The sequence below is a fragment of the Microtus pennsylvanicus genome, chromosome 18 (assembly GCF_037038515.1).
Source record: "Microtus pennsylvanicus isolate mMicPen1 chromosome 18, mMicPen1.hap1, whole genome shotgun sequence".
In the NCBI taxonomy this organism is placed as follows: Eukaryota; Metazoa; Chordata; class Mammalia; order Rodentia; family Cricetidae; genus Microtus; species Microtus pennsylvanicus.
This window is the reverse complement of record NC_134596.1, coordinates 14768929-14781483: the sequence shown is the minus strand read 5'-3', so window position 1 is coordinate 14781483 and position 12555 is coordinate 14768929. Positions and strand designations below refer to the sequence as shown.

The following is a 12555-nucleotide window of genomic DNA, read 5'->3' as shown; positions in this document are numbered from 1 at the left end:
CCAGGAAAAGTCAAAGCAGTGTACTGCTCTACTTAAAGCTTCTCATTGAATACTGCATGTCGACAGAAAGTTCTACACCATAAAGGGAAGATTATCAGCCCCTGAAGGAGGTCCTTTTCCATCCTATGTGACTTCTACTTGCCACCTGCAAGGGCAGCACCTGACATGGATGAAGTTGCCTGCCGTTGAATGTCATGTAGAATGCCACATACCACCAGGACGTTCTCAACCTCCTGGGGAGACGCATCTGTCCCACGGCACCCACATTAGTCTCCACTCCCTGCTTGCTGTGCTGTATTCTGGGTGAGAAGAAACTCGGCGTCCTCACCCGTTCTTCTGCGATGATTATCTGGCTTGCTTGCAGGCTGGCAATCACCGCCATGCATCTGTGGACACCTGGGTGTGTCTCCTGGCCGCTGGATTAGTTTCCTGTGACTGCTATTAAAAACCCTCACAGAACTGAGTGCCCAAAAGCACATGTTACATTCTCACAGCTCTTGCTGTTTTAACAGATGGACATTAAGATGTCAGCAGGGCCGGGACCTCTACGGAAGGCTCCTGGGAGCACTTTGTCCCTTGCACCATCCAGTCTCTTGCAGCTGCATCGGAGGAATCTCTGGCTCCGTGGGCGTGTCGCCCTTTTCTTTCAGTGGTCAGTCTCCTGCTGACTCTCCTATAAGGACCCTTAGAGTGGTATTCAGGGCCTTGCCAGAGAAACCGGGATGTTCTCATCTACAAATTCCTAATCAGGTTGGAAGCGACTGAAGGAGGCATCCACAGGACTAGGACACCAAAGTGTTCGGGGCCCTTGTACACACTTCACCTCTGCTGGACTGAGATGGCTCGTGAAGCTAACATGTGAGTTTAGCTGGTTCTGTTAGGCGCCTCCCTTGGGCAGCTGTGAGGATTTATACCTAGTCAGCAGCTAGAATTCCAGTTGCTTGACGGCCTGTCACTGCCTGCTTTTGATCAGAGCTAGCCTGGTGGATGTGGGGTGTATTACAGTTATGATTTGCTTTGCATCTCCCTTATGGCTGGGCAGAGTTCAGAACCTTTTTGCCTGTATATTGGGGTGTGTGTGTGTGTGTGCGCGCGCGCGCGCGCGCGCGCGTGCGTGCACGCGTGCGCAAGCATGCACACATAGTGTCCTCTATCATTATCCCTGTGTGGTCCTCCGCCTTTTTTCTTGTAGATTACACAGTGCATTGTTGGATTTTTAAGTATTTGTGAAAATATATTCCACTAAAAATGTGTGTGAAAAAGAAACAAAAGAACCAAGGTGCCAAGGTCTGGAATGTAAGGTCCAGGCAATCAGATAGTACTAACTCTAGAAAATGTCTCTGGCAGCTTGAATAGCTTCCAATAAGGATGGGAATGACATCACACTCGTCACTGTGGGAAACTGGGTGGACAGGACAAAAGTCCACCTGAACCCGAAAGTCAAAGCTAATTTTGCCCAGGTAAGGGGTGGCCACCAAGAGAGTAAGTTCTGCTTGCATTTCCAGACCCGTGTAAATTCTGTGGGTCGTCTTCGGTTCCACAGCCTTGGTGGACCAAGTCAGCACGACATAGACCCACTACAATTACCCCCATGTGGGCACAGCAAGGCAGTAACGTCAGTAAAACAGTTATCTTGTGGCTGGTGAGACATTATCTACACCATGCTGTGTAAGAGGGTGGACTGGAGACTTAGTCAATATGAACCACGGCATAAAGCCCTGGTGTCTGATAAAGTCATCTAGATGGTGGAATGGTCTGCACACAGGGTGCCCCCACCGCAATCATGGCGCACCTCCCCTTTCAAGTCATGGTTTCTAACCACCAGCAGCCCACTCCCAGCTGTGGTGCCTGGGAATAAAAGAGGCCATGAAGGGTGCCAAGCAAATCACGAGCCTCATGGGAAAGAACACGCCCCCATTGACCCTACTCCTCAACCCTGAGCCAAAGAATACAACAGGCTGCTGCATTTCCGAAGATGGGTACCTCTGCTGACACCTGGCATACTGGAGGAAGAGCCGTTCCTGACCCATCAGCCCCAAGAGAATAAAGGCTGCTTCATCCTATCGGAAAATGAAGGGATAGGGGAAGTGAACGCTGTAGCCCTTGGGTCTCTGGGCTAAAACAAGGGTACTCATATCTTCTTACTGCCTGCCATGGTGTTAAGGTTGGAAATCCAGCTCCTACCCAGCAGAGGGTCTCAGGGTATCTGACCACTACCCACAGCTCTGCCCTGCCCTGCCTCAAGCCTGTACCATGGCCAGTCCAGACACAGCAGCAGCAACCAGAAAGCTACTGGGAGCCTGGGAAATAGTGACCTGTATCCCAGCTAAGCGAAGGCTGACTGTGTGCAGACAAAGACGGTGAGGCTTATATGTCCCACGCCAAGTCTGTCCCAAGAGCCACCTTCTCTTAGCAGACAACTGGAAACATTTATTTCCCAGGGCCTGGGAACAGCCTAGAGTAAGTCAAGCTCAGCTGCACAGGTTAACTCTACGTGAGCAAATTAATAACGTGATGTATGGTTTGTCACAGATCTTGTCGTGCCTGTAGAAGCGCAGGGGCAATTTAATCTAGCAAGCCTATAAATCTCTAAAGGGTGAAATTAAACATCCGTGCTCGTGAGTCTGGGACTCAGGCTGCCATGGCCTCCTGCAAGAGCACCCTGGGAAGGGTGGGGGCTCCTGGTCAACCCTCTCCGATATCCTCAAAAAACCCCACTTGGTAACCTCAACAGGGTTCTATGTCCCTAAATGACCCCTATTCTCCCCCTGTGTCCCTCTGTGCGTCATCTCACCTGTGAATGTGGCCGTTACCCATGATCCTGCTCTCTCTCTGGTCCAGAAGCATGGTTTCAGAAAGTCCACTACAGCCTGTATTATCATCACTCTACCTGCTCTGTTCCCAACCCTTCAGGACCACCCAAGGCAGTCAGGGGCCATAAACATTGTGCATCTATCTGGGCCCCAACCTACACAGACTATATAATCCTAATGCCAGAGCACTGGGCTCTCCCTGTGCCCTGGATTCCCCATGAAGGATGGCCCTCTGCTCTGAAAGGGCAAGTTCGGCCCCTTCTCACGAAGGAGGTCTGTGAACACTCCCACCAGCCCTGGCGCTCTCACACCTCCCAGCTTGTGCTTTCCAGGGAAGAGCTTGGATCTAAAACTAGGACCAAGCTCTGGTACCATGAGACACTCTCCAGCAGCCTCACCCAATCCACCCTGTGCCAACTTCACCCAGCTCTAAATAGGGAACAGGGAGGACAGAATCAGCAAGTACTCAGAAAATTGAGTGAATGGATGGGTGGATGGATACATGGATGGATGGATGGATGGATGGATGGATGGATGGATGGATACATGGATGAATGGATGGGTGGATGGGTGGGTGGATGGATGGATGGATGAATGGATGGATGGGTGGATAGATGGGTGAATGGATGGATGGATACATGGATGGATGCATGCATGCATGCATGAATAGATGGATACATAGATGGATGGATAGATGGATGAATGGATGGGTGGGTGGATGGTGGATGGATAGATGACTGGTTGGATACATGGATGGATGGATGGATGGATGGATGGATGGAGCCCTCAGCGAAGGAACTAGGGACAACTAAAGCATTTGACTCCTCAATTGACTCCTCAATTTGAGCATTGACAAGTCCCTGTATCTGTATCTGTATCTGTATCTGTATCTGTATCTGTATCTGTATCTGTGACTGATAATGGCTAGATCAGGGGCTCCCTTTTAAATGCCCAGAAACCTCTCTACCCCTCACTTCCTTTAACTAAATAAATATCATATATGATGGATAAAACATATACATGGACTAAAGGCATGGTTTCACAAAGCATAGGGCAGGGAACATTGTCAGGACAGGCTCTCTCAAACCAGCCCACCATGCTGAGTGATAGTGGTGCACGCCTTTAATCCCAGCACTGGGGAGGCGGAGGCAGGAGGATCTCTGTGAGTTCAAGGCCAGTCTGGTCTACTGAGCGAGTTCCAGGACAGGTTCCAAAGCAACACCGCGGAAACCCTGTCTTAAGAAAACAAAAACAAACAAAAAGCATCCCTCCACGTGGGATCAATGTAAGCTGAGGTGACGCTGCCCTGAAGAACAGCAAATCCAAGTGCAGCTAATGAAGCAAAGATCTGACTGTGATCAAGAGGAAAATTAGTACTCAATAAAAGTGGAATTAATTTCAAAGCTAAAATCTGCTAATTCTCAAGAGTAAGTCAAGATTGGCAGTTTCCAACCCAAAACATCACAAAGATGGGGCCCCAAAACTAATGGCAGCCCCCCTTCCAACACATACAGAGAGAGAAAGAGAAAGGGAGGGAGAGGGAGAGGGAGGGAGGGAGGGAGGGAGAGAGAGAGAGAGAGAGAGAGAGAGAGAGAGAGAGAGAGAGAGAGAGAGAGAGAGATTAATGCCCTGGCACTCAAAAGAGAAAAATGTTCCCAGGGAAATCTTTACCACAAAGTGAAGCATGCCGGGATATGGGTTAAGAAAACTGACCATACCCGGTGCCATTCCCTGGAGAAACAGATGCCAAGACAGACTCACTCCTGCCTCTGGGGCACAAGATATATCTAGGACCAACAGCCAGAATCAGTCTGCCCATCCATCAATCAAACAGTAGCTATCACGGTCACCAGCCAGAACCAGAACCATACCCAGCTATGGTTCCCATGACACCAGTTACCTGAGACATAGCAGGCAGATTAGAGGTAACACACACGTGTACACACACCTGCACGTGCACACCCCATCTGTGACCATACTGACTGAGGAATGTGTTAAAACATCCAGATTCTACTTGTTCCTCGCTGTCACTCTAGCTAGGGAGGACAGCGGGCAGATAGATGTGCATGCCCTTCTCGGGACAAGCCTAGTCACACTGGACCGAAGACAGCCCGCAGCTGCTGGAGGGTAAGCCCACTTTCCTGAGTTCCCAACTTCTCACACACACGTCTCCCTCTGCTCCACCCAGCCCGTGACAGCTGTCAGCAGCTTTGGAGAACATGGACAGATGTTACAGCACATGGCTCACTTACTACACCAAAAGACCTAAAAACATAAACTGTGTTTTATGTGAACAATGCACACACTTGCCGTCACAGAGACCTGAGAAATCCATCATTCCTAAATGCATGCGCTCACTCAATTGATGGTTCTCCTTTTTGGGAAACAATGAGTTTCTCAAGAAGATTGCTAATCGAACCAACTGGGGAAAACCATAAACTATATATCTACATCTATATATAGAGATATATAGATATTAAAATTAACAATACACACAACAGTTCAGAGTCATTCATATTTAGCACTCCCTTGCTGGGAATCAATTTCAGGAATATAAAACCAAACAAATGAAACAAAAATAAAGCATCTGCATACATAAATACACATATATAAGCACTCACATCAACTGGGAATTCTAAGGCCGGCATTACCCTCCTTGTTGCATTTACTAACTAGGGTTTGTTCAGAAGTGGTTGAATGGTTCCTAACCAAGCACGTCTCTCTATCTAGAGACCAGAAATGCTAATAATCCATGCTCGCTTAAAGTGTAAAATGGAGAACACCTAGGGCCCCAGCAATAGCAGCTGTTCAGAATGGTCCCCAGCCCCCTCCCTAATCTCCATGGCACTTGACCCCCAGCCGTCAGGCAACAGATAGTCCAAGCGCACGCTGCAAACTAACCATATGTGCTTTGGAGGTGGGGGATCCCAAATCCTAGCCAGGCTCATCCAGTTTATAAATACATGCCTCAGGAAATGATTCCCCCCAAAGGACACCTGGAAGAGATGTGCCTACACTCCCTCAGGCCAATGCCAGCTTCCTGGTCCTCAGCCTCTCAGCTGCAGCGTAAGACAAGACCAGCCACCTCCAGTGAGAAGGGAAGCCATTTAAATCAGGAAACACAGTGAACCAGGGCTCAGCACAGAGTCATCTAGTGTGGAGTTGCTTCCACTGGTTTCTCCACCAAACTGTCTTCAGATGCTGGAGTGTTCTGTTGTAACCAAACCACATCCTTTTATCATTCTTGTTTGCTCTTTCAGTCACAAAACAACAGCCGTATCTTACTTTGGAAGGGCACTGCAGCGTTCCGGAAGCATCTATGCTAGGCTCACCTCTCAAGCAAAACAGAAAAAGCCACAATCAGCCTGAAGCCACACAGGCACCCCTTGAAGCCACCGCTATCATAACAGACTCTTGCATCAATTCAGTATTGACTTTCACTTGTGCCTCAAAACAACTTTAGATAGAGCGAGAAAGGTTCCAAGGCAAACAACTTGCACAGGACCCCAGGGACAGTGGCACAGCCAGGCTGGAGTCATTGTTATTCTAGATCCCACCCCCTCTTCCCACCTCCCCTTCCTCCCGCAGGAAACCGGGGCAACTTGCACGACCAGGCCAGACAGGCGGTGGAGTTAGGCAAAAGAAGGCTTCCAACAGGGAGAACTGACCAGAACGGACAAGCAAAAACTGACCGTCCTTGAGACACTGGGTCTGATGTGAGGTACAAGACAGGTTTAGAAACATCCAGTGGGGGCAGGGGTGTGCACAAGATCACTCAGATAATCGGGGCACTTGCCACTAAGTAACCTGATTCATAGACCCAGGTAGAAAGAAAGTCTGCCCCAAGTTGTCCCTCTAACCTCAACACAGGTGAATATGCATGTGTATGCGTGAGCACACACGCGTGTGTGCACACACACAGAGTGCATTAAAATGTAACAAAGAGTGATGAGGAACAGAATAACATATTAGAGAAAAAAGAAAAAGGAAAGAAACATCCAGATGGAGGAGAAGGGAACCTCTGGTAGCTGGGCCTGCCTGACTGAATACAATCTAGGCCAGTAAAAATTCAAAAGCCTTTTCAGTGGGAAGCCAGAAGACCATGCTGTGGGCTGGATTAGCCTCACCAGCATATTCCCTTCCGGTCTCCACAAACCACAGTGCAGTACTGTGTGGCTCTGTCCTCCCTGTCACCGACCTCAAGGTTCTGCACTAGGTTTCAAGGTCCAAGTGTGAAGATGTCTTGGTTCCAGCCCTAGTTTGTAGGGAAAGGCAAAGATAATGATGCCTCTGGGGTCCAGTCAGCCATTCACACCACGAGAGCACTGAGGATCTACTGTGTGCCAGGCACAACTCTGGATGCTGGGGATACAGAAGTCAACAGTCTTTACATTCCTGTAGTAAGAGGCAGACAATAAACAGTGAGCAATATATGTGTGTGCATGTGAGTGTGTGCGTGTGTGTGTGTGTGTGTGTCAGAGAGAGAGAGAGAGAGAGAGAGAGAGAGAGAGAGAGAGAGAGAGAGAGAGAGAGAAAGACTGGGTATTCGGTGCTAAGAAGACACAAAGCTGCATTAACGATGGGGAAGTGATTCCAATGCATGGAGGGTGGTCAGGGAGCTGGTGTATGAACAGACAATGGAATAAATGATGGAGCAAGTCAGGCAGGCATCCGAGGAGGCCAGGAAGCAGATGAAAATGCCCAGAGGCATGATCTCAATCAAGTCCAACAGTTTGAGATCAAAGGGATAAGAGAGAAGGAGCCCACCTTAGCTGGAACCTTCAAGGACGGAGACTACTGCTTAGACCAAGGTAGTAGACTGTGACAGACTGGGTGGCAAAAACAAAGGCAAATCAGGTAAGGGCTGTCTGCCAGCAGCCTGGGAAGCCTTGAAGGATCACCCTTAGGGAAAGAAAACTATGGAAATCAGGTCAAGAATGCAGGTGTGGAGTAGGCAGTGGGGAATCACTAACCACTTAGGACAGTGAGATAGACCAGCATTGCCCCCAACTGATCAACGACCAGTCTCAAAATCCAACCCTAGGAAACCCCGGGGCCAGCACAGAAAGCATAATCAGGACCAGGAAGCCATCTTAGCAAGTAAAGGCACATGCTACCAAGCCTGGTGAGCTAAGTTCATCCCCCAGGACCCACATAGTAGAAGGTCAGAATCAATTCCCATAAATTGTTGTCCTCTGACCTCTTACTCTGTAGCATGTATGTGCCCAAACACACACACACACACACACACACACACACACACACACACACCCCTAACCTGCACAGATGGGGTTGTCCATCTGTAATACCCACCAATGAGTGAAGTGTCACAGAGCCTGACACTCTGACCTTGAGGGTGTTGTTCTCCTCGGGCTCCTTTGAAGGTCCAGACAGGGACAGAGTGAGGACCAGCTGCAGGAGAGGCGAGAAGCCAGTGCCCATGATGCTGACTCAGCCTGTGACAGCAGGCTGCTTGGAGACTCCTGCTGGCCCTGGCCCAGCTGGTGGGTGAGGCACAGACTAGGAGGAGATGGAGGCGAGATTCCCCTCTCAGAGCTGTCACTCAGCCATCCTCCAAGGGAATGAGTAAGCACCATGCTGGCCCCTGCCCCATGGGGGCCACTGTCTCAAGGGTAACCTATGGCAGGAATGCCTACCCGCCAACCGGCGGTCACACGGCGCTCCACCAGTGACTTACATGTCTCTCATCCTTGTGGCCACCAATAAGACAAGGAACTTGAAACAGGAAAAGAGAACACACGGCCCAGGCTGTTACCGTACCCGGGGCACAGACTATAAGGGCAGTGAGGGCTGTGTAGGACCTCCACACCCATATCTTCCTAGGATGGGGAAGAACGCAGTGGTATCTTTGGAGACCCTCACCTGTTAAGCCACAGATTCATGGCCGAGATAAGAGAAAAACATGAGGAATAAGTTGAGGGCTAGAAGATTCCTCTGTGTCTGCGTACTACCCCCATTCTGCCCCTCCCACAGGCCTCAGCGACCTCTGCCCAACCTAAGCAAAGCCCTGGTTGATGCCAGCTTCGCTACCAGATGTTTTTCCTCTGAGTTCCTCAGTTTTGTCTAGGAAAAGTCAAGGTGTTTTAACACTCCCTCTCAGCCTCCAGGGGTGTGATTGGTGTCTTTTACAATTATCTTTTATTTTTATCTAGCATTTCTTAGCTTAGTTGGCGAATTGCATATTTATGCACCTCCATTTCACAAACCATCCCCACCGATTATTAGTGTGAAACTAATATTTTATTCAATAATTAAAAAAAAAACCATTGGGGTGTACTTCAGAACTATCATAGGGATACTGATGCAAACTGGATAACAAGCTACCACTCAGACCTGGTGCTGCCTCTCAAGGGAAAGAGGAATACAACGAGAAGCTAAGGTCTTCGATGACAGCTCCTTCCAGCAAGGAACAAGTCCGGCTCACGCCTACTCACCAACCATCCGATTCAGTGGAGTCCAGTCCCCTAGAAGGGGAAAGGCAGCAGTGGGAGGAAGCTGCATGGTCCCTGACGCCACACGGATGAGGAGAGCCTGAGGGTGGTGCATTGCTATACCTAGCTCAGAAACTTCCCCAAGGGCAAGCCTACTAAGGCTGGTGGTGTCCACAGAACAGCTCACAAACAGACAGTTCCAGTTATCCCCTACTGCCTTCTATGTTGCTCTAAGTCCCTGACGATTCCAAGTCTGTTGCCCTCCCTCCCTCTGTCCCAGAGCTCCGAAGCTCAGGAAACCCTCTGCAGCCCACTATGACCACCCAGCAATCAGAGTGCAGGACAAAGTAGTCCAGCCACTCTAACCCGAGTCCCCTGCCTCCAGGCTGCTTCTGGCCAAGAAACCCGCGACTCACCTCACTGGAAAGACCCTGACCCTAAGAAAGATTGCCCATTGGTTCTTGGCACCTGCAGATGCGTACTTCAGAAAAAGTTGTTCCTTTGGGCCCTTAAAGCTTGCAGGTCTTTGTTTCTGAGACCTCTATCCTTTCTCAGAAGGTAAGCAGTATCCATAAAGGGGGGCATGGGGCTTAAGAGACTGGGGACAAACCAGCCCAGGGATGAAAGACCAAGAATAATATGCCTGGTTTAAGAACTTCACCCTGCACAAGCCCAGAGTGAACTGGCTACATTTAAAGTCAGATTTCGGTCTGGCCTCTGTCAAGTCATATACAAATAGATATCAAAGAATTAAAAGTCTTCCGAAAGTAAATTCTAAGATTAGCAGGTTCCATCTGCAGCACCCTGCAGCCAGGACAGGCCCCTGCACAGACCCACTGGTACTGCTTCTATCCCTACCATACTCAGGGGAAGTTTGCCCACAGCTTTGGTATATAAAGGCCTGCTGCCCATACTGTCCAGTGTAAAAACAAAGCTTGGAGAACCTGGGATCAATGTTTGCCTTCATCCTCTATGCCCAAGTCCCCTTGCCAGGCTCTACCTGCCAACAGGAAGTAGCCAGGCCGAGGGGCATGTCCCTCCACTGCACCCCCAGAGAATACTGGGTGTGGAATTTTTAACTGAGTTTCTCCCCCCTGGGCCTCATTATAAAGGGAAAGGGGGCGGGGGTACAGATCAATGATCGGTTGCCTGGAAGCGGAGTTGATACCCAGCACAGGGACTTAGTATCAGTACCAAGCGGCTTCCCCCACCCAGAATGCACTAGCGGCCGGGCCAGTGAAGGGGGACCCAAGTGAGTGACCAGTTCCTCTGGCTGAGACAGGTAGCCTCTCGGCACAGCACCGCCAGCCCCTGATATCCGAGCCTCCAGCTGGTCCCTGCCGCGCCCGGCCGCTGGTCAGTGATGGGAAGGGTCCGGCGGGTCCGGAGAGAGAGGGGCGCTGGTCCGCAGCACCCCCAGGTCCCAGCGGCTGCCAGTCCTGTCCGCTATGCCCCTCCTCCGCTCCAGAACCCTAGAGGGTCCGAAAGGGAGCGTTGGGACTACAGCATCCGCGCCCCCCATTGCGCCCCGGCCCCCGCGCGGAACCGAGCAACCCAGGCTGTGGTCACGGGGACTCGGACGCCCCGGGCCCCACTTACCTGCTGCCGCGATGCGCCGCCACCCGTGACTGGGTCCGCGAGGCCGAGAGCGGGGCGCCGCCGCAGCTCTTTGTGAGCCCGCGCCGAGCCGCACACCGAGACTGCTAATGAGCCCGGGAAGCTGGATAGCGGCGGGCGCGCCCCGGACGCCGCGCACGGCACGCAGGGCCGCCTCTGCCGGGTGCACGCGGCGCGGCCCGGGAGCACCCGCACCCACACCGCCCTCGCCGCTGCCACACCGGCCGCCCCCCACTCCTCCAGCACCCGGCCACCGGGGACGGAAACGCTTTCCGGAGAGACCCTAGGGATTCAAGAGATTCAGGACCGCGCGACCGCGCAGAGCGCAGACAAAGATGCTTCAGCGCCAAGCGCGGCGCCTCCGGGAGCGGCGCGGGGACAGCAGCGGGGCGGGCAGATGAGCCCACCTGGGACCTAGGTCCTCGGGACGCGGGCTGGGGCCGGCCCCAGGAGTCGCTGTGGAGCCCTAGGGAGCACACAGATTCCTGGGAGTGGGCTGGGACCCGCCGGTTGCGGAGCCTTACAAGTCTGGTTCCCAACGGGCAGAACAGGTGAAGGCGATGCTGCTGGTGCCGGCACCCTGCCCCTGTCGCCGCGCTGCCCCCTGGCGGGCTCCGGAGAGCGCGCGGTGCTAAGGGGCTGCGGCGACCGCGCCCTGCTCTGCCAGCTCCGCTCTGTGCGGAGCCCTGGCCAAAATCCCTGGAATCCCTAGGGGATCGCGGCACCAGAAAGGCTTTCCTGCGGGGCAAGCCTCGTCCTGCTTCTCCACTGTCGATTCCCAGAGGCCTGCTGGCCACCAGGCCTTCTCACCCGTTCCCTGATGACCACCGACTCTCTGATATCTGTGTTGTCTTGGCTGTCCGGAATGGAGAAGCCCCATAACCTCTACAACTCCCACAGAGAACCAGCTGCCCGCCCCGCCCCTCCGTACAAGCAAGCCTCTTGAAGCCCTTAAAGGGTAGAAGCTAGTATCACCTTTGACCTTTCCTTCCCTCCTATGTACTTGTGGCAACGTGTGGGTCTAAGGCATACAGGGTGGCCTGTTTAAGGGGTGGGAACTCCCCTGTTTCACTTGAACCCCCTTTCAGTTGACCTCGGTTCTCTTTCTTCTTCTTCTTTTTTCCTTTTAGTGGTGGATTGGAATGAAGGTCAGATGCCACAAGATCAGAGTGTCACCGAAGGAAGAGGGACTGGGTAGGATGCAGAGAGCCCTTCTCTCCTGAGTAGGACCAGGAGAAAAGCTGAGTGTGGGGACAGATCTAGTAAGGACCTCCTGGGCCTGTAGTCTGTCTGCCTCCTCCCTTATCTCCTCTCCCAGGGCCCTGTCATAGCAGAGCAGTTTCGGTGACCAGGATACCCAACAGGTCATCTCCACTCCAGACCATTCTCCCTCCTCCTGGATGTAGAGAATTAGGTCGGTACGATAAATAACCAGGCTAGCTCAAAAATAACAGCTATACTTTAATGTTTAAAGAGGGGAAACTCACACTCTAAGAGTGGGAGGTCCGACTTCCAATCGGTCCGGCGGGCACCGCGCAGAGAAGAGTACGCACCTGTATCTCCCAGTTTTTCTTCCTGGGGTCCAGGTCGCCACGCCCCAATTAGCTGTGATTGGTTGGCAGAGTTTCTCCATCACCTGGAGGTGAACATATTTTACTGTTTATTTTACACCC

At 51.8% G+C, this 12555-nt stretch overlaps 1 protein-coding gene across 5 annotated transcripts in view; it reads right to left on the bottom strand.

Annotated features, from left to right (window-relative positions):
• Nucleotides 1-11024, bottom strand: part of Apba2 (amyloid beta precursor protein binding family A member 2) — a 205001-nt gene extending 193977 nt beyond the window's left edge. For 3 of the 5 annotated variants that reach the window (XM_075952872.1, XM_075952877.1, XM_075952873.1), the window contains exon 1: nt 10865-11024. The gene's annotated coding sequence lies outside the window, so the exon portion shown is untranslated. Of the gene's footprint in view, nt 1-8126; nt 8536-10864 lie in introns of those variants that run through there. The other 2 variants (XM_075952875.1, XM_075952876.1) reach the window with 2 other exon arrangements.
• Between the last annotated feature and the right edge of the window lie 1531 nt (nt 11025-12555).